The sequence below is a fragment of the Sinohyriopsis cumingii genome, chromosome 5, assembly GCF_028554795.1.
Source record: "Sinohyriopsis cumingii isolate HCF-2022 chromosome 5, ASM2855479v2, whole genome shotgun sequence".
Taxonomy (NCBI): Eukaryota; Metazoa; Mollusca; class Bivalvia; order Unionida; family Unionidae; genus Sinohyriopsis; species Sinohyriopsis cumingii.
This window is the reverse complement of record NC_142965.1, coordinates 30,689,366-30,709,241: the sequence shown is the minus strand read 5'-3', so window position 1 is coordinate 30,709,241 and position 19,876 is coordinate 30,689,366. Positions and strand designations below refer to the sequence as shown.

Sequence of the window (19,876 nt, the reverse complement as noted above, 5' to 3'; positions counted from 1 at the left end):
TCCATGTTTCTGTCACCTGTTTTGATTTAGCCTTATGGCATGGTCAGAATTCCATGTTTCTGTCACCTGTTTTGATTTAGCCTTATGACATGGTCAGTATTCCATGTTTCTGTCACCTGTTTTGATTTAGCCTTATGGCATGGTCAGTATTCCATGTTTCTGTCACCTGTTTTGATTTAGCCTTATGGCATGGTCAGTATTCCATGTTTCTGTCACCTGTTTTGATTTAGCCTTATGGCATAGTCAGAATTCCATGTTTCTGTCACCTGTTTTGATTTAGCCTTATGACATGGTCAGTATTCCATGTTTCTGTCACCTGTTTTGATTTAGCCTTATGGCATGGTCAGAATTCCATGTTTCTGTCACCTGTTTTGATTTAGCCTTTTGGCATGGTCAGTATTCCATGTTTCTGTCACCTGTTTTGATTTAGCCTTATGACATGGTCAGTATTCCATGTTTCTGTCACCTGTTTTGATTTAGCCTTATGGCATAGTCAGTATTCTATGTTTCTGTCACCTGTTTTGATTTAGCCTTATGGCATAGTCAGTATTCCATGTTTCTGTCACCTGTTTTGATTTAGCCTTATGACATGGTCAGTATTCCATGTTTCTGTCACCTGTTTTGATTTAGCCTTATGACATGGTCAGAATTCCATGTTTTTGTCACCTGTTTTGATTTAGCCTTATGGCATAGTCAGAATTCCCTGTTTTGATTTAGCCTTATGGCATGGTCAGTATTCCATGTTTCTGTCACCTGTTTTGATTTAGCCTTATGGCATGGTCAGTATTCCATGTTTCTGTCACCTGTTTTGATTTAGCCTTATGGCATGGTCAGTATTCCATGTTTCTGTCACCTGTTTTGATTTAGCCTTTTGGCATGGTCAGTATTCCATGTTTCTGTCACCTGTTTTGATTTAGCCTTATGGCATGGTCAGTATTCCATGTTTCTGTCACCTGTTTTGATTTAGCCTGATGGCATGGTCAGAATTCCATGTTTCTGTCACCTGTTTTGATTTAGCCTTATGGCATGGTCAGTATTCCATGTTTCTGTCACCTGTTTTGATTTAGCCTTATGGCATGGTCAGTATTCCATGTTTCTGTCACCTGTTTTGATTTAGCCTTTTGGCATGGTCAGTATTCCATGTTTCTGTCACCTGTTTTGATTTAGCCTTATGGCATGGTCAGTATTCCATGTTTCTGTCACCTGTTTTGATTTAGCCTTATGGCATGGTCAGAATTCCATGTTTCTGTCACCTGTTTTGATTTAGCCTTATGGCATGGTCAGAATTCCATGTTTCTGTCACCTGTTTTGATTTAGCCTTATGGCATTGTCAGTATTCTATGTTTCTGTCACCTGTTTTGATTTAGCCTTATGGCATGGTCAGAATTCCATGTTTCTGTCACCTGTTTTGATTTAGCCTTATGGCATGGTCAGTATTCCATGTTTCTGTCACCTGTTTTGATTTAGCCTTATGGCATGGTCAGTATTCCATGTTTCTGTCACCTGTTTTGATTTAGCCTTATGGCATAGTCAGTATTCTATGTTTCTGTCACCTGTTTTGATTTAGCCTTATGGCATGGTCAGTATTCCATGTTTCTGTCACCTGTTTTGATTTAGCCTTATGGCATAGTCAGTATTCCATGTTTCTGTCACCTGTTTTGATTTAGCCTTATGGCATGGTCAGTATTCCATGTTTCTGTCACCTGTTTTGATTTAGCCTTATGACATGGTCAGTATTCCATGTTTCTGTCACCCGTTTTGATTTAGCCTTATGACATGGTCAGTATTCCATGTTTCTGTCACCTGTTTTGATTTAGCCAGAGCTAGATGTAGCTCATTCAAGCTGCAAATGATTTTACTTACCTACAGTCAGTATGCTGGATTTTGACATGTAGCAAGAACATTAAACTAATGGGACATTTATGAAGTATATAGTAAGGTCAATTGTGCACTCGACAAAATCACAGTAATAACTCTCAAAACTATTTTGTCCATTTGTTCATCTAAAGAAGTAACTAATGATTTTAAATTCTTGCTGTCAGTCATAATAGTAATATCTTTTTCTATGTAGGGTAACTTAGTAAGCCAGGTACAACTAATTTCCACTGAGCTCTCTCTTATACTTAAAATTTAAAAGTCAACAGAGGATACAAAGGCCAAGTATACTAAAATGTATGCAACCTCTCCCCCCCTCCTCTGTTTGGTAAAGTAAATATTTACAAGTCAACACAATTGTATAGACATTATTAAAATATATTAACTACATCTATCAAAATTTATTTAATCTATTTAATAACTTCTTTTGAAATGTAACAGTGGAGGGGACTGTTTTAATATTCTTTGAAATATAGCAATGGAGGGGGTCTGTTTGATTTCATTGGGAATACAGTGTATTCCAAAGTAATGAACCTTAGGATTAAGAACTGTTGTTGAATACTTCTGTGTTTGATAAGGATTTTTGACATTTCTGGCAATAATTAAGTTGATTTTATATTGTTATTAATCAATATTCTTGATAAACTGAAATTTATGGAATCAGAAATGTCATTTCTGTCTTGGTAGTAAAGCATAGGTGCCACACTTTTCCAACATTGTTATTGTAGAAGGCATCATTGTTAAGGTCTTAGATTTAGCTCAGTATTTCTGATACTATCCTTTGTACATTCAAGGTATGTTTATTCTGTAAGGTACTCATAATGGGCAAATGTAGGTCACAATAACACAGAGATTTACCTTCAAGTTCACTTCACAAAGTAGAGGACCGTAATACTATCCTCTCTGTGGGTGTTGTTGTCTACACATATAAAATCAAATACACTCACTGAATGTCAACACTTTTCTCACTAGGTCCAAGTCAGAAGTTTAGAGTGAGTTTCTTTAGCACCTACCCCTTGGGGAGGGGATGTGGAGACTTTGCATATGCAAATACATTAGTTATACAGTGATGAAACTTTTTTGTTAGCTCAGGTTTTTTAACACTGTATAAATACTGTTATACTTGAAATCATAAAACTTAATGAGGGGATGCATCTTGATTAGTCCTAAAACCTCATTAAGAATGTAGGTCACTGTGATTTAACTTTCACACTTCATTGAATTTTGTAAAATTTTGTGGTTTACATGTATTTTTTAAGTACTGCTCATGATATAGTCATCAAATTATATGATTGTATGTATCTCTGTTAGTTCCACACCTTTGCCACAAAGGAAGGTCATTGTAGCCTGTTTCACATTTTACTGATGTGGGTTGTTTTTGTGTTTAGTTCATGCCCAGCTAGGTATACTATAACTAACCCAAATAGTGGCCAAGTGGTCTAAAGTGCTCTCCATTACAGATCACTGCCATCTCACCTCTGTCTGCGTGGGTTCGAGTCTCGGATTCGGCCAATGTGGGTATGTGAGAAAGCTTGCCAGTAGCTTCTCGTGGGTTGGTGGTTCTTTCTGGGGTTTTCCGGGGTTCTTCCTCCACCATTAATACTGGCCGCCATGTATAGCCTATTGTGTGCTGAAAAATGATGTTAAACCCTACAACAACAACAACTAACCCAAATAGTTAGACCCTCCAATTTTCCAGACATCAGATTTTCACATTTTTTAAATAATTTTCAATAGCACAAAAATTATCTGGATGTGAAGAAAGTTTTTTTTAAAGCTGACAAAAAAATAAAACTAAGTAGGTATGTAAACTAAGGAATGTTTTACATATAGTAAAAAAGCAGGTAATTGAATGGTCAACCCTCAGGCTGTGAAACTGCTTTGATTACCCTAATCATCAGGTGGATTAACTGCAGTGGTAATGTAACATTGGGAGAAGGTCAACCATCAGAATGTGAAACAACTTGATTGCCCAAATCATCAGGTGGATTAACTGCTTTGATAATTTAACATTGGGAGAAGGTCAACCATCAGAATGTGAAACCACTTGATTACCCTAATCATCAGGTGGATTAACTGCATTGATAATTTAACATTGGGAGAAGGTCAACCATCAGAATGTGAAACCACTTGATTACCCTAATCATCAGGTGGATTAACTGCAGTGGTAATGTAACATTGGGAGAAGGTCAACCATCAGAATGTGAAACAACTTGATTACCCAAATCATCAGGTGGATTAACTGCTTGATAATTTAACATTGGGAGAAGGGCAACCATCAGAATGTGAAACCACTTGATTACCCTAATCATCAGGTGGATTAACTGCATGGATAATTTAACATTGGGAGAAGGTCAACCATCAGAATGTGAAACCACTTGATTACCCTAATCATCAGGTGGATTAACTGCATTGATAATTTAACATTGGGAGAAGGTCAACCATCAGAATGTGAAACCACTTGATTACCCTAATCATCAGGTGGATTAACTGCATTGATAAACAATGTAACATAGGGAGAAGGTCAACCATCAGAATGTGAAACCACTTGATTACCCTAATTATCAGGTAGATTAACTGCATTGATAATGTAACATTGGGAGAAGGTCAACCATCAGAATGTGAAACCACTTGATTACCGTAATCATCAGGGGGATTTACTGCATTGATAAACAGTGTAACATTGGAGAAAGTCAGCCATCAGAATGTGAAACCACTTGATTACCCTAATCATCAGGGGGATTTACTGCATTGATAAACAATGTAACATTGGGAGAAAGTCAACCATCAGAGTTGAAAACTTTGATTACCCTAATCATCAGGTGGATTAACTGCATTGATAAACAATGTAACATTGGGAGAAGGTCAACCATCAGAATGTGAAAATTTTGATCACCCCAATTATCAGGGGGATTACCAGGATGTGTAATCAATAGGCAGCAATTAAAACTTAAAACAACAGACACATTCCATATCTTGTAATCAAACATCTCCCAACCAGTCATGAGTATGTTAATAGTAATGATAAAGGTAAAACAGTTTTTGAGACATTTAATTGGTAGAATTAATTACACTATATATTAATTACACTATACTTTAAAAGAGACTGATAAACAGGGTTAGGTGTCAGATCATGTCATAGGAGTAATCTAAGGTAATTTTGTCACCCAGTCATATTTTCTTTCCTTCAGACTTGCTTTTTTTAATATTAAGCTTGCGTCAACCACCTGTGAGTTCATTGCAAGAAGAAAATTTCAGAGTTGGACATGAGATGTATTCCTGAGTTTCATTTTTGTTAACCAGTGTTTGGTTTTTTTAAGCATTGGAAGGAAGTTTATGTTTCTGCATTTGGACACGACTTGAACTGAAACAGATTCCCCATAATATTCCTCTTAAACATACTGAGTATGGCAAAAACAATTGAACAATGCAAGAAGATCAAATGTCAGCTGATTTTTTTAAAAAGTTTTAAAAAGTTTTGAAAGCCATCACAGACCACCTTTGACCTCTTTATTACTTATGACACCTCATAAAACATCCAACATTTGGCCTTAAACTGTCCAGATTACATCATTAAGGAAATCAGTGAACAGCTTGACTTGCATACTCATGTCATAACCAGATTATTACACATTATTGCACTGGTAAAACATTTCCAGTCTCCAGACTGAAGGCTGCTTCTCACTGGTTTCTGTAATCTGGGGAGAATATGCACAAATATGCTGATCTTTTTGTCTTAAAAAAATACCTAATAATAATAATAATAATAATTTTTTTATTTTTCAAAAGCAGTAGATTGTAACAATAAAATGATATTTCTGGTTGACAGCCTTTCAAACGGCATTTTTGTCTTATGACAGGTAGAATCATATGTGTGTATTTGATGAGCAATGATTGCCAGTATTTGATTACAAATTTTATCAAGTCAAATCATAATTAATTATCTCTTCCTCTCTCATAAATGCCAAATATAATCTCGAAACAATCTAACCTTGATTCAGTTATGCCCACCTATGCCTGACATCAGAAACCTGTTGGTGAGACTGCTCAGTTAATTTTGATTTTGCATAGCAGTCAGAAATGTGGAAATAGTAGTCTAGCAAATGTTGATGACTTGTGCATACAGTCAGTTGGTTATAGACAGCGTACGCTCAGTAGGAAATTATGCCAGTAGTGTATCAAGGGAAATTAAGACTGTTGCTCTGGTCCAAATCAGTTGGCATCTTAAAAACACACAGGTTGAAATTTCCGTGTGTCGGAAATGGGTAATATTGAAATTCCACCTGTCAAAACTCAACGCTATATATAGATTGATAAGATAATTTGAATAGATATATTATTTTGGTGTCGAAGACAATCTTTAAGTTATGAAACAATATTGATGTTAGAACTGCTTCACATTTGTAGGCATTTTCCACCCAGGCTTATCACCAATGGCAGTACATGTAAAAAAGTAATAATAATAATAATAACAATAATAATAATAATAATAATGGTAATAATAATACTTTATTTGTAGAGGGTGACTTGACAGTTTTCAGGAAATTTTTGTTTGTACATGAATTTTCTGGACAGAGAGAAGAATAATTATTTTTATTTTACAGATATTTTGGTCAGTGACGGTTTTTACATAGATTCATAAAACTTGGTGAAAGGATGCATCTTAAATAGTACTACACAAAAGTAGATCACTGTGACCTATATTTCATTCTGCATTAACTTGATTCAAATTTATTTCTCAAGCTCTGTTCGTGCTAGAATCTCAAAGCTGGATGATTGTATGTGTCTCTGTTGGCACCAAACCCTTACTACAAAAGAATGTCACCGACTTTTCTTCACACTTTATAGGCTTAGGTTAAAATTTAGTGTTTGGCTGATGACACACACACAGATATATATATATATATATATATATATATATATATGTATGTATGTATGTATGTATGTATGTATGTATGTATGTATGTATGTATGTATGTATGTATGTATGTATGTATGTATGTATGTATGTATGTATGTATGTATGTATGTATGTATGTATGTATGTATGTATGTATGTATGTATGTATGTATGTATGTATGTATGTATGTATGTATGTATGTATGTATGTATGTATGTATGTATGTATGTATGTATGTATGTATGTATGTATGTATGTATGTATGTATGTATGTATGTATGTATGTATGTATGTATGTATGTATGTATGTATGTATGTATGTATGTATGTATGTATGTATGTATGTATGTATGTATGTATGTATGTATGTATGTATGTATGTATGTATGTATGTATGTATGTATGTATGTATGTATGTATGTATGTATGTATGTATGTATGTATGTATGTATGTATGTATGTATGTATGTATGTATGTATGTATGTATGTATGTATGTATGTATGTATGTATGTATGTATGTATGTATGTATGTATGTATGTATGTATGTATGTATGTATGTATGTATGTATGTATGTATGTATGTATGTATGTATGTATGTATGTATGTATGTATGTATGTATGTATGTATGTATGTATGTATGTATGTATGTATGTATGTATGTATGTATGTATGTATGTATGTATGTATGTATGTATGTATGTATGTATGTATGTATGTATGTATGTATGTATGTATGTATGTATGTATGTATGTATGTATGTATGTATGTATGTATGTATGTATGTATGTATGTATGTATGTATGTATGTATGTATGTATGTATGTATGTATGTATGTATGTATGTATGTATGTATGTATGTATGTATGTATGTATGTATGTATGTATGTATGTATGTATGTATGTATGTATGTATGTATGTATGTATGTATGTATGTATGTATGTATGTATGTATGTATGTATGTATGTATGTATGTATGTATGTATGTATGTATGTATGTATGTATGTATGTATGTATGTATGTATGTATGTATGTATGTATGTATGTATGTATGTATGTATGTATGTATGTATGTATGTATGTATGTATGTATGTATGTATGTATGTATGTATGTATGTATGTATGTATGTATGTATGTATGTATGTATGTATGTATGTATGTATGTATGTATGTATGTATGTATGTATGTATGTATGTATGTATGTATGTATGTATGTTGGTGGGGCCCCAAGTGGCCAAGTGGTCTAAAGCACTCACTGTTACGGATCACTGCCATCTCACCTCTCTCTGCATGAGTTCAAGTCTCAGGCTCGGCTAGTGTGGATACAACAGAAAGCTTGCCAGTAGCTTCTCGTGGGTCAGTGGTTCTTCCCAGGGTTTTCCAGGGTTCTTCCTCCACCAGTTATACTGGCTGCCATGTATAGCCTATCTTGTGCTTAAAATGGCGTTAAACCCTACAACAACAACAACATGAGTTGGTGAATCTTGATGTGTACTGTACATCATCAAAACAATATTAGGTCACTGTGACTTTGACCTACACTTCATTATTTTGTTATTCACTAACTGGTAAATAAAATTTAGGCTTATTTCTCAACCTCTGTGTATGATATAATCATAAAACTAGATTATGCATCTCTCTTAGTACCTCAAAAGAATGTTACTGTGACCTAAATTTATCATTTTACATACTTAGTTTTTTGTGTTTACCTTATGAGCAAATAGGTTTTCACATCTTGTATACATCTTGTCATACTGAGATTCATGAAGTTTGTTGAGATGATGTATCAAGATGATTACTACACTACTGTTGCGAAGTCACTGACCTGTATTTCATGTTTCACAGACTAGGCTTGGATCTCAGGCATTTTTCATGTCAGAATCATCAAACTAAGTGATTGCATGTGTCTCCACTAGCATCTCACCCTTACAACAAAACTTAATGATTGTATATATCTCTCTAAATCCTGCACTATACCAAAAAGGTCATAGTTACTTATATTTCATGTTTTATTATCTAAAGTGAAGTTTTCACATTTAGCTTGTGACCACAATGTTTCAGCATGCTGTGTGCTTATTGTTGTGTGTAGTCGTGAAACTGGGTAACGCAGTTTGATGAGCGGAGTCCATCCTTTCAGTAATAGGTCATTATGGCCCATAGTTTATGCTTCACTGAATTGGTTTAAGTTTTACTGCACTTTTATATTTTGTGTTTGGTGGTCATTTCTCAGGCACTGTTCATGCTAGAGTGGTGAAATTGATGACAAAATGTGTCTCTGTTACTACCAGTCCTTAAAACAAAAGTGGCTGATCATGACCTATATTTATTATTTTACCGGGTTTGGTTAGGATTCTACATTTAGCTCATGACTAAGTAGTTTCTGGTATTTGACCTGCATCCGGTTCTACCATGAATCATGAAGTTTGGTGTGTGAATTTGTACAACTTGAGTTCTAAGCTATGTAACATTAAGAAGTGAAAACAACAAGTTTGAGAAAAATTCAAGAAATAATTTATGTCTCAAAGTTACAAAGTGAAAACCTAATCTTAACAGATAAATCACATGTCCAAAAATATAGAATGTTCTGAAATAATTCTGAAAGTCTTGAATGTCTTTATGTACCATAATGATATTAAATCCAGAATAATTCAAAATAATTTGCTAATTCAGTCAATGAGCACTTTAGTTTCAAGTGAATGATTTAAATAATTCCTCTTGAATTATATCTGAACATAACTACAAGCTACTCTGATCCAAGATTTCCAAAGACTGATATGAGACTAAGGAATGAAGACTGTTTACTTACATAACCTTTATTTTTTATACAGACTTTCACTTTATGATGCAACAGAATGTTAAGGAAAACTGATAATTTCTAATTGGAAAATTCCATCAAATTGTAAACACGTTTCCTTCTACAATATTCTGAACTCAAAAAGCTGTGTTAGCATGTTTAGAAATGACCATTATCTTAAAGTACAGTCTACAATCATGAACAAAAGTTAAGCATACAGTATAGCTATACATAACAGATTGTGTACTCATAAATTCTATATCCTTTTGTCAGGAAGGTGTCTGACCATGTTTGATTAAACTTGATAGTTCAATATTGCATCGTTAAATCCATATAATTGACTATATATAAATCAATCAAGCACTAAATGCTTAAATGTTTATCTTGTATCTTGCAATGCAAGCAGTCTAGATGTATGATTTATATTGTGTTATAAAATGCTTACAGTCTAGATGTATGAATTATATTGTGTTATAAAATGCATACAGTCTAGGTGTATTACGTTATAAAATGCATACTGTCTAGATGTATGGCTTATGTGTTATAAAATGCATACAGTCTAGGTGTATGAGTTATATTGTGTTATAAAATGTTATAGTTTGGGTGTATGATTTATATTGTATTTTAAAATGCATACAGTCTTGGTGTACAATTTATCTTGTGTTATAAACTGCATACTTTCTTGGTGTATGATTTATATTGCATTATAAAATGCATACATTCTAGGTGTATAATTTATATTGTATTATAAAATGCATACTTTCTAGGTGTATGATTTATATTGCATTATAAAATGCATACATTCTAGGTGTATAATTTATATTGTATTATAAAATGCATACATTCTAGGTGTATAATTTATAATGTATTATAAAATGCATACATTCTAGGTGTATAATTTATATTGTATTATAAAATGCATGTTGTTTACATGTATGGTTAATTTTGCCCTTCAGATTGTTGTTAATACTTGTTTGCTTTTGTTTTAAAAATCAGCAAACACCTGACAGTTATAAATATGACTGAAGGACTGGAATTTCCATTAGATGTATAGAAATATGAACATAATGTACTCTTTTCACCCAAACTATAACAAAACTGTTTTCAGTGACACCTACCTTTAATTTTAGTCTTTCATCAAGTAAAAATTGTAAATCTGCTTTACAAGTTTACAATACGTACTGTAAACATTTGTCATTAATGTTGGCCCTTTAAAGCACAATAGGTAGGCAAAACTAGACTCACATCATGCGATAGGACTTCCTTGCCTTATTGGATTTTAGTCCTGCAGTTAAGTAGATAACAGTGACAGGTTTCATGTAATGTTTTATTTATGAGGAGGTAATCACTGTCCTCAAAGTATTTTGTTTTCCTTCATGACAGATAAATTATATATCCCTAACAGCAGATGATAAACTCTTATTTACCTTGAATATTCTCAAGATACCAACTTGCTGGCAATAAAATTGGAGATTTATTATAAACTTTTCAGTTTGCTTGATTGAAAGTTTATATAGTTGATACTTTTGTGTGCAGTTGTTTATATTAAGAAAGTTACCTAGTTAGATCTTTACTTTTAATTGGCACCATTCAGCATTTATTGTGCTGATGTGCTTTTGAACCTTAATACATATATACTGATATAATTGAGTACAATATTTTGAGAAGTAATAAACAGAAAGTAAAAGAATGTTTGGAATGAAATACTATTTACAAAACTTGCTTTGTAACTGAAATCACCTGATTTTGATAAGAATTTGTTGTGAGTATTCCTGGAAGTAAAAATTTTTTATCATAGGTTTCAAGTAGTTTCATAATTAACTTCCATGTAAGATTTTCCAGATGTGTAATCTACACCATGAATTAATAAATCTACAACAAAAGACATTAAGAATTCAGGTTGCAAAGAATTTTAGATCACAAGATGACTACATTATTCATTATTTCCGTTATCATGAATATATTTTTATATTTTTATATTCACATAATAGTTAATGTCTGCTTTCAAAAAATATTATTCATACATTACTACATATATGTGAATAAGCAGATGGATTAATGTTAAACATTCTCATTCTGTACATTCTGTATCATCCATGTATTTATTCACCGTTTCTGGGGAGTAACTCCTATATCAGTCTATACATTCTGTATCATCCATGCATTTATTCACCATTTCTGGGGAGTAATTCCTATATCAGTATATACATTCTGTATCATCCATGTATTTATTCACCATGTCTGGGGAGTAACTCCTATATCAGTCTATACATTCTGTATCATCCATGCGTTTATTCACCATGCCTGGGGAGTAACTGATCAGTCTGTACATTCTGTATCATCCATGCATTTATTCACCATATCTGGGGAGTAACTCCTATATCAGTCTATACATTCTGTATCATCCATGCATTTATTCACCATATCTGGGGAGTAACTCCTATATCAGTCTATACATTCTGTATCATCCATGTATTTATTCACCATTTCTGGGGAGTAACTCCTGTATTAGTCTGTACATTCTGTATTATCCATTTGTTTATTCACCATTTCTGGGGAGTAACTCCTATATCAGTCTATACATTCTGGATTATCCATGTGTTTATTCACCATGCATGGGGAGTAACTCCTATATCAGTCTATACATTCTGTATCATCCATGTGTTTATTCACCATTTCTGGGGAGTAACTCCTATATCAGTCTGTACATTCTCTATTATCCATGTATTTATTCACCATTTCTGCAGAGTAACTCCTATATCAGTCTATACATTCTGTATCATCCATGTATTTATTCGCCATTTCTGGGGAGTAACTCCTATATCAGTCTATACATTCTCTATTATCCATGTATTTATTCACCATTTCTGCAGAGTAACTCCTATATCAGTCTGTACATTTCTGTATTATCCATTTGTTTATTCATCATGCATGGTGAGTAACTCCTATATCAGTCTATACATTCTGTATTATCCATGTGTTTATTCACCATTTCTGGGGAGTAACTCCTATATCAGTCTATACATTCTGTATCATCCATGTGTTTATTCACCATTTCTGGGGAGTAACTCCTATATCAGTCTATACATTTTGTATCATCCATGTATTTATTCACCATTTCTGGGGAGTAACTCCTATATCAGTCTGTACATTCTGTATTATCCATGTGTTTATTCACCATGTCTGCAGAGTAACTCCTATATCAGTCTGTACATTCTGTATTATCCATTTGTTTATTCACCATGCATGGGGAGTAACTCCTATATCAGTCTGTACATTCTGTATTATCCATGTGTTTATTCACCACGTCTGTGGAGTAGTTGATCATTCTGTAGTCTGTATCATCCATGTATTTACTCACCATGTCTGCAGAGTAACTCTTATATCAGTCTGTACATGCTGTATCATCCATGTATTTATTCACCATGTCTGCCGAGTAACTCTTATATCAGTCTGTACATTCTGTATCATTCATGTATTTATTCACCATGTCTGCTGAGTAACTCCTATATCGAGTCTGTACATTCTGTATCATCCAAGTTTTCTCCATGTCTGGGCAGTAACTTTTACTCTTAGTCTATGTATTCTGTATCCATGTGATCATTCTCTTTGTCCAGACTGTAACTCCTTTTAATTATTAGTCTATTTTATATCCATTTTTATTGTGCTAGCTTGTCCAGTCTGTAACTCCTAGATCAGTCTATCCATTCATTATCTTTGTGTTTATTCTTCTTGTCCAGATTTAACTACTATATCAGTCTTCTGTGTATTCTGTATCCATGTAAATCGGATGAAAAAGTTATATAGATATGAATGCACGCCATTTTTTTAGATTCAGGATTATTCATTATTTACAAAACTTGTCAGTTTTTAGACAGTCAAAGGTTTGGTTTATTGTTATAAACAATAGTCACATAAGGGACAAACCATTTAATTTTAGGGGTGTATGTTGGTCCTGGAATTTGTTTGAAAAAAAATGTGCTGTCAGATAGTTGGAAAAAAATATTCTTGATGTGTGTTATAGACCAATGAAACTATATTAGTTGAAAGAAAGAAATTATACTGAGGTTAACAAACTGTACATACATATATATTTATATATATGTGCGCACACACCAACTTGAAAGAAAATCCCCCAGCCCCCGCCAAATTTTTTTATTGATTGGTTCTTTAAGCTTGTTTTCATTTCTTATTCATTGATGGCCTTACATATTGCAGACCAGAGCAACTTGATCCAGTAGATATTGATTTGAAGTTCATAAGCCATATTATGCAAGCAGAAAGTTTATCCTCCATTTAATTATGTAAGCTGTCAGTCAGGGATTATTTAAATTACCGGAAACATTGGATTAATGTGAGCTCCCCTGATAAGTAATCTTGTGTGGAATGTAACTTTTGGAGAAAACACATAAATGTATTTCTTGATTTTGTTGTGTACAAAATTAAGTCTGTTGGTATTATTAATAATAATAACAACAACAATGAAACTTAGAATAGATACATTTTTGTTGAATGATACCTTGTGACTAAACCGTTTTTGACTTTATCTTTTATAAGTCTTCGTATGAGGAATGATTTTTGCCATGCGATCAACTAAATGTTGATCATGTAACAAGATCCTTCTGTTCAAATGTGGAAGTTCCAATTTGGAATCATAGTTCAACACTGGCTTCCCAGGAGCCTCCATGATTTAAATCGTTAATTCGCATTTTTTCCTCTTAAGGGTATTATTCTCTCTACCTAGTACTGGTATGTTATTCTAAGAAGTAGTATGCCATGATTGTTTGCAATGTTTCACTAACTGCTGTCAAGGATTCTCTGTTGGTGTATAAGTGTTCTTAACTCTTGCCTCCAGGCTTTTAGCAGTTTACCCAATGTAGTCTTTCCAGAATTATCACACTCAACTTTATACATGACTGGATATTTCATATTCAGAGGTAACAATATTCATTCTAGAATACAATGTCAACATGGGCGAGATGCACTTTCTTGCTGTAGAAAATTGGAGGAATCTTGGATGAATAGCTGTTTCATAGAATCATCGTACAGTGTGACCCTGCTATAACACGGTAGTTGGGGTCCATAGAACCCGACTGCGTTATAGACCGAACCGTGTTATAAGCAACCAGGTCAGTTAGCTGAAGAAAATTATGCATGTACCCAAACAAAATTGTGGTTAGGGGGTGTACGTAATAAATGCGGGCGGTAAAATACATGCTTCATCGGCACAGTTACAATCTTAAATCAATGCATATTAAATAAGAAATACACCTGTAGTGAAAACAGAGAAGGCATATATAATAGTTTACTTTATTTAGAGAACTACGAATTGGTACATATATGTGAATACTGTTTATAGATACATGTCTAATGTATAGCATGAATAGTATCAACACTGTGTACTCACCCGCGAACCTCATCATATGCATTGAATCCACAATACAAGTGATTCCATCGAAAATATCCACACACACAGCTTTAAAATATTCAATAATTTTGTCACAGGTCATATTGGTCTGAATTAAGTGGAAAAATAAAGCACAATCACGTAACGAATGACGAAGCACATTTACTTTTCAGTACGTCACAAGTCGGTAAAAGTTAGGCCTAGTTTGTGTTGGTAGCGTTCGTAAGCATAAACTTTTTCCTTACAAAAAGAAAGTTTTCACGGCACAGTTAACGTGTTCCAGTCATGCTGGAAAATGCAAAAATCCATCAGATTCCATCACTTTCATTTAAGTTTGGTACTGTCTTCCTTTGATGAAAAGTTCTTTGTTTTTATTGAAAGATTGTAGTCGGCTTTCTTTGATGAAGGGTGCATGCATTATTGAAGTCACCACTAAAGACAGTTTTGGAGAACCAAACAAATGCCTATTTCTTATTGTGGCGGCAACATCAAATAATTATATTGCATGATTTAGACCAATTTTTTTCTTTCCATTTGCTGAGTAGGTTTTCATAACAATCGGTGCTTCAAAGGTAATATGTTTCCTTTGAAATTTCAGCACACCTTTTTTATCTGGGTACATTTTTAAAAAGGAATTGGCTGTTGTTTGGACTATTCTAGTTACTGTCCCTCCATACCTATTGAAAAATGCAATAAGTAAGATGTAATTTGTATTTTTTATTGTTTAATTTTTTTTTATACATGTGTGGTAGCAGCATGATGCTGCCTTCCACGCATGCGTCTGAAAATTAACAAAGGGTCAACGGACAATAGAGACGCGTGTGTTCTGGTTTGATGGCAGGGATTATTACAGAAAATGTGAGTGTTCTGAAGGATTTAATTCTGAGTGAAAAGAAGAGGAATTTTACTTACCATCCGCATACAGATGTCAGTCTCTGTAAATATATTAATTACTAGCAAGCGGCCAAAAATCTGATGAAAGATATATTACGAGATAATACCTCGTCTGGTTGGTCTCCGTTACCAGAAATGTCAACAACAAAAAAAGTGGATATTTTACAATATACAGTACTCCTGCTAGATGTCGTGATAAGCAGATAGTAATATAACAATTCACTGTTAAGATGGTTTGTCAATATGGACAAAGAATTTGTTTATGTAACAATAGATACATTTCATTGCATTTTATATCCAGTTTGCAGCTTCCTTTCATGGGGCCTCTGAATTTCTGCACTCCAAACCAATGGTTGTATATAAAAGTTTAAACAGCCAACATTGCCAATAAAAGAAATTGCCACATGGTACGTTTTGCTGCCAATAAGGAAGACCTATGCAATCCCAGAATAAACTTTTTATGCATCATTTTTCGTACTTTTAAGAAGAAGAAAAATACTTTTTCGTGTGCAAAAAAAATACATACAAAATTTCAGGAGCCATGCCACGATCGTCTTGTATTATTCTTACGCAATCTCTTCCCAACATGATAATACATTTTTTGTTTTTTTCGTATTTTTAAGAAAGAATTTTTTTGTGTCAAGAAAAAATACATGTATATCAAATTTCGGGAGCCACACCACAACCGCATTATATCCGAATTCGTGTTATAATGGAGCTCGCTATAGCGGAGTCACAGTGTATTTTCAATATTTGTTACAGGTTTAACACTATACCTACTAGTATTCAGTTGTATTGTCCAGAACAAGGTACCATAGTGAGAAGGATAGTCAATTCCACTGTAGAGAAGGATTTTGTCACATGGTCAACATTGATCATGCAACTCCAATCCAGAAGTAATGTCTCTGATGATTTATGAAGTCCTTGTGAGAAGGTCGCATGTTAAGGAGATATATTCTATTATGCAACAAAATGGTATATATTCTTAGTTTCATTGGCTGCAAATGTCTGTTGCAGGTAACAATATTTATTGTAGAACAACAACAACAAAAGCAGAAGCAATAATAATAATAATATTAATAATAATAATAATGTTTATGGTATTTGGTGCATGATATTTGTTCCAAAACCAAGTTTGAAAGGTGAACCTGCATATGGAGGTCTCCTATGTATAATGGCCACTTTTTCTTTTTCTCATGGGTGGCCACTGTTGACAGGTTTGACTACACATCTAATATTTAATCCATAAAAATTCCCAGATTGTCATCACATGACCATACAAGAAAAAATGGTATTATGCAGAGAGCACTTGTTCTAATTAAAACATGTACTGGAGTTGAAAAATTTGATATTAAAACTTGTCCTGGTCTCAAGCAAATTTAACATGGCAGCCAAATATTTCTTGCTTGATTCATTATTTTATATGAAAGGGATTCAACTATTCAGACAGGTCATGCTTGTAATCACTATTTCAAAAATCTCTTAGAAACCCCACAACGTCAGAGCCAATCAAATAGTGTGTGGTTTGCATTTATTGGCCTCTTAAATCTTTTAAAGAGCAAGCCTCAGTTTCACAAGACTGAACTAATTATCCTTGCTTTTTTTTAATTAATACTTATAATATTGATTTATATACCGTATTTACCGCATATGTTGGAACACCGTATTTGTTGGGACACCATAAATTAATTTTAAAAGTAATTTTTTTGTGCACTGTATGTTCTGGGACACATCGTTTTTTTGAGTCGTAAGTTGTGGGACACCTTTTAAATCATTCAAAAATTACATGTCGGAAATTGCAATCCAACTGAAATTTTATTTTTTAAATATAAAACTGTACTTGAGATAAAACTCTTTAATCCACTGCAGCAGCATCTCATCAACACAACCCTTCTCCTGCACACGTACGGTCTATTATTTTGGTACATGAATACTTTGTTAACTTTCTCATACCGTGAAAAATTGTTGGAGGCAACACACCACCTGAAGTGGAAACTGCAAGAACAAAAGGAAGATTTTTTTCAAATCTGCACTAGTCTTGCTAATTCTCACACTTTTGATGCCCATCTTATCGTCAGTCCATCCAGGAATGCGATCAAAGTACACTAGAGTTTCATCCATGTTAATGATCATATTGTCGGCAAAATGATCTGTTTCTCTTCTGGCCATCACGAATTCATCACGTAATTTTATTTTCTCCAAATCTTCTGGATGATGCTGGGTCATTGATGTTCGCGCATGAAGCACTATATTGTGCAACTTTAAAAACTGTTCCATTGTTTTACTTTATTGTCAAACTTTTTGTGAATACTGTTGAAAAGGAACCAAAGTTAGCTTCCATATCTTGGTCGTCTTTGTATATTCAAAGCTAAAAAATAAATCGGCACACTTAAAAGAATCCAGTAGTCGGCATCTGAGGTCAGCTTGCTTTGCAATAAAATAACCATTGTATTGATATCCTTTAAAAAAAAATCGGCTTCCGAGTCCAAAGGTGGCTTCCAACGTCTGCTTGCTTTGTAATAAAAATAACCTTTGTCTTTGATGTCCTGTCGGCAGGTTCAAAGAAGTTTACTGCTGGCTGCCTGTTGTGTTTATTTACCACCAGGGCTTATATGTGCTTGGCATCTTTAGTAATAACTAATACAAAGGTGCACTGATGTCTGCGGGTAAATGTTAATGATACTTATGTAACCCACGCTGGCGAAAAGATTGTCATTTGCACTCAAGTGAATGTGTTTTAAAATAATGATTTTTATTTACAAGATACTGGCTTACAGTATAGTTCTCTTCTGGCCTTAACGAATTCATTACATGATTTTACTTTCTCCAAATATTCTGGGTGACGCTGGGTCATCAACATCTGTGCACAAAGCACTATATTGTGTCACTTTGAAATTTGTTCCATTGTTTCAATTTATGCTTCCATATCTCGGCTGTCTTTGTATATTAAAAAAAAAAAAATCGGCTAGCTTCACAGAATCCATAGTCAACTTCCGATGTCGGCTTGCTTTGCAATAAAATAACCTTTGTATTGATGTCCTTTACAAAATAAAGTAACCGGGGTCGGCTTCTGAGATCACCGCTTTGTAATAAAAATAACCTTTTGTTTTTGATGTCCTGTCGGTAGGTTCAAAGGAGTTAACTGCTTGCTGCCAGTCGTGTTTTTTGTGAGATATTGTCATACAGTAGACCTGGATATAATTCAATCTTGATTATTTTGCAACCAACACCGTGTCATGCGTGAATGGCATCTTCAAGATATCAGTTGACTATTTCCCTCTTGTATGCGATTTTGTTGGCTCCAGTTTTCAGTCGGATAACATGTTCAAACCTTTGAGCACAACCACACACAATTGTTGCTCATTGTTCATGTCAGTGAACAACATGGTGTGTGGTGTCGGACATAATTGATACACACTACAGTATGGATGCCTACGCTACTTATACGGATTTCGTGGAAATGTTTTATTCTTTAATGCTCATGTTGAAAAAAAGGAATAAATGATAACAACACAAGGTTAGTTTCTTTCTTTTTAAAATCAATTAAGCATTTTATTTATCAATTTTATTGCGATGTGCAGTTGGGCGGGGAGCACAAATGCAGTATCAATTTATTTCGTTCTTAAGTCTTGGGACATGTGACCAAAGTGAAAAAATGTTTCACCATAAGTTCTGGGACAGGAAAAAAAATAATTATTTTATCGTGTCCCAACATATGCGGTAAATATGGTACTCATATGTTTTTATCAGTAATCACTTGATTACAGTATTGCTTGAATCGATGCAGCTATTAATGAATAGTACGTATGTATGTGCATGTATATGCATGCATGTGATTTCAAGTTAACAGTGCAGACCTACATCTGTTGCTACATGATCTTTGCTCTTCCTATTTAGGTCAGTTCATTCATCTTTGTTAACTGTCTTAAATGTTACATGACAGCAGAGAGAGGTCTATTTTTATGTGTGTCTTATCCAGCCGCAGAAAGAGATTC

At 33.8% G+C, this 19,876-nt stretch overlaps 1 protein-coding gene across 1 annotated transcript in view; it reads left to right on the top strand.

Moving 5' to 3' along the window:
- The window catches only part of LOC149798873 (inositol 1,4,5-trisphosphate-gated calcium channel ITPR2-like), a 367,714-nt gene that overhangs the window by 57,119 nt on the left and 290,719 nt on the right, over positions 1-19,876 (top strand). The window lies entirely within an intron of this gene.